Source organism: Coregonus clupeaformis, unplaced genomic scaffold (assembly GCF_020615455.1).
Source record: "Coregonus clupeaformis isolate EN_2021a unplaced genomic scaffold, ASM2061545v1 scaf0411, whole genome shotgun sequence".
Classification (NCBI taxonomy): domain Eukaryota; kingdom Metazoa; phylum Chordata; class Actinopteri; order Salmoniformes; family Salmonidae; genus Coregonus; species Coregonus clupeaformis.
This window is the reverse complement of record NW_025533866.1, coordinates 62,501-66,321: the sequence shown is the minus strand read 5'-3', so window position 1 is coordinate 66,321 and position 3,821 is coordinate 62,501.

Below are 3,821 nucleotides of genomic sequence, written 5' to 3'. Positions count from 1 at the left end.
GAAGCAGCTGTTTTCAAAGTACCGAGGGTAAGAGGAAGAATGGGTGAGTGAAGGGTCTAATTCCAAGAGAAAGGTAGAGATTGATAAATCAATTGAAGATAAACAGGTTGTAGAGATGGTGGAGTTTTCTTCTGGGGAGGATGCAAGTGGAGTCATCTGATGCGTCACAACAAATAGTGAGATAAATGGGGTGGAAGGGAGGTATGGGATTGAGAAAATACGTCAATTTCTGAAGTTGACAAAAGGGAAGAAATATATGCAGGATTATAATGTAACAGATTTTTCCCTGAAAGTGAATTGTTTATTGAATCAGCAAAGTTTCTCATGTCAAAAATAACAGGGGGAGGTTTGACAAGCCCTGAAATTGCTAGACTCAAGAAAGTGGTCACGAGAGTGATAAGTGATGGAAATTCTAAAAAAAATGAAAGAGTTCGGTCGCAGCCTTAACTCTGTAAAGAGATGTGGTTTCTGTGTCTTCCTCTGTATTTTTTTTCATCCATGAGCAGTTTTAAGATTTCTTCTTTAAGCAGTAAATGGGGTAAGAGACGTTAAAAAGAGCCGTTGTGTATGAGTTAATTAGGGAAAGGAAGTGACATAAATTTTCTACAAGAGAACGCATAGTAATTTGGAAAATGAGTTATGTAGCAACAGGAGTGGGGGGGACAGTGGTGTGTAGTCATAAAAACTCAAAAAGTGGGTGGCCATCTTGTTCTCAAAGGGTTTTTACCTTTGTCATATGAGGTTGAAGAGGTAGTTGAGGGAGGTTATTAAAAGTTAGAGCAAGGTATGAAAACATCACTATGTGTCTGATAAATGTATATGCCCCAGTGGTGGCAGTTGAGAGGTATGTTTTTAGAGACATTATCAAATACCATTGAGAAATGTAATAATGAAGATTATTTATTTATTGCTGGGGATTTTAACTGCACAGTCAGTGATTTAGATAGAAATCAAACAAAGAACCTCATATAGCCTCAAGGACTTTTTTAAAACGCCTCATTGTAACACATGAACTGTGTGATATTTGTCGGAGTCAACATGGAGGCACGAGACATACTACCTGGGCGCATGTGAGAGAGAACACCATCTCTATGGCCCAGGTTAGATAGGGTTTTATTGTTTTGAGCATCAATCTCAGGTCTGTAAATCAAGTGTGATAACTCCTAGTGGGATTTTCTGATCATTGTTTAATAACAAGGTGGTGTTCAGTTAACGATGCTAAAACCCAAAAAGCGCATATTGGCATTTTTAATATAACTTTATTGAGTGATGCTCACTTCAGGAATGTTTTAGTTTTTTTCTGGGAGAGGTGGAGGTCCCAAAAGGCCAGTTTTTGTATCCCTTCAACTGGTGGGATATAGGAAAATCCAGATTCAACAATTCTGTAATCAATACACGAGGAATGTCACCAGGGATATCACCAAATCCTCAAAGGAAAAAAGCAACATTAGCAGACCTGCTGGTATCAGCACGGGGGCTTGTAAGTAGTTTCAGGGAATCTCTAAATATTCATAATTTTTCTTTGTTTAGAGAAAAAAAATACAAATTATTCTTGTCTCAAATCAGCCTGTTGGACAGGAGCTCACTAGCCCTAGTAAATTAGAAAGAGGGGCAGTAGAGTTCTATGCTGAGCTCTACAAGTGTGAGTACAAAGAGGATAAAACAGTACATCAGCAGTTCTTATGCTCCCACAGGTGGCTGCAGAAGCTCAGGTTGAGCTGTGCACCATTGTCTTTGCCGGAGCTATGCACTGCATTAAAAGGCATGGAAAATGAAGGGCACAGGCATTGATGGGCTTCCTTACTTTTTATCTTTTTGGGTATGTTGGAGAGTTGCTATATTAATTGTTTAACCGGGGTTACTACCAATAGCTCAGTTCTCACCCTTCTCCAAGGTAAAACTGATTTTTGTATATTTTCTCCAACTTTTTCCAACAGTTGAGGGGGAGGTGATGGGGCAAAATCATACACCTCCGACCATCCTACTGTGTTCCTGGCAGCAGATAGGGGATAACATTTCTCTGATTCGTGATTTTTTGGACGTCTCTAGGGCTATTGGGTTGGATGCTGGTCTAATTTCAATTGATCAGGAAACATTTGACCGAGTTGAAATCAATATATGCATGAGGTTTGGGTTCCGCTCTGGTTTTATTGCCATGATAAAGGTGATATTTGACATTAAAGTGTATTGATTAGGTGGTTTGAGTGCTCCTTTTCAAAGTGTGCTTAGAGGTATTAGGCAGGGATGTTCTTTGTCGGGGAATGTTATATGCCATTCTATAAGCCACTACTAAAATAGCATTAAATAGGCATTAAGGGGTGTACCTTTCAGGGATATTCCTCCTATTGGATCTCTCCAGCCTATGTATATTTTGTTTTAGTAAAATCGGAGGTGGATGTTTTGATCTATGTTACCGTTTTAGGGGAATATCCTTGAAATAAATTGGGAAAAGTTGTGCTTTACAGATTGAGAATGGTCTGGGGGATGTTTGCCAGGGGGGCTGAATTTTTTTAATTTTGAGGTGTACCTAGGGGATGAGGGAACAATGGAAAAAAATTGGATTGGGGTGGTTGAAATGGTGGAGGGGGGGATGAGGGAGATCTTGTTGTTATCTGCTTATGTCATATAGGGTGCGCAATATTATAGTTAACAATGTGGTTCATCTCACTGTGGCATCGGTTGTCAGTTTTAGAGCCACCATCTGGCCTTCAGTGGTGTCTTTTTATTTTTTTGATAATATCATTGGGTTCCACAAAGTGTTTTGTATTTGTCAAAAGAGGGGGGGGGACAAGGTCTTGTCCATCTTGCTAGTAGGGCTGCTGCTTTCCGGTTTCAGTTTATTCAAAGGTTGCTTTATGACCGGAAAATGTGGTTTGGAGGGGGGGTGGCAGGTCTTGTATTAACAGCAGGTTGGGGGATTGGTTTAAAAAGGCTTTATTTTTTGAGTTGATAATAGCCAGATTTCTAGGGAGGATACCTCCAATTTACAGAGGCCTTCTTGGGGTGTGGAGCATCATGAGGGGTGTCCCAGGCTGAACTCAGTCAGCGCATTAGCTGTTGGAGAACCTCTGGTGTATGGGGGCAAACTGATTACAACTGTTTCCATATTTTTCCAAATTCTGGTGACAAAATCATCACCTTAAAACAGTTAATGGCCATGGCTGCTTAATGATGAGAAGGGTGGCTAACATTTGGGGGTGAGGTCGGAAGGATTGCTCACAACTGCTGGGGAAGCTGCAGGAAGGCTCTGTCAGCGGAAGAGTGGGATTTATGCTGAATAGTCACAGAGAAGAAGGTACAAGATGAAAATGTCTCATTTCCAAACTAGATCCCCAATATCCCAGAGTCAAAAAAGCGCTATTACTGATTTGAGGGGTTGGAAGGGTGGGTTTGATAGGTAATGAAACTATACGGGGGTGTGTCAAGGTTTTAATAAAGATACATTGAAAAATAAAAACACTCCATGGAGGGAGTCAAATTGGGCATTGATACAGGGTAAAGCCAGCATGGAGAGCACTGCTGTTACAACCCTTACATACTGAGATATGCAATGGGGTTTTCTGCATCATTGCAGTTAATGCTTTTAATATCTGTTATTAACTCAGATGTTAATATCCCTTTTTTAATATAAGAGAAACAATTTTTCATTGTTTTATGGAGTGTGAGAGGATAAAACCTCTCTTGGAAATGCTGGAGTCTTTGTTTAACCAGCTGTGGAGATTTTCAATAACACTGTTTTTATTTTTGGGGTTTCAATATATAAGCATCAAAAATTCAATGTTAAATTTTATTTTGGGACAAGCTAAGATGTCCATTTTTTC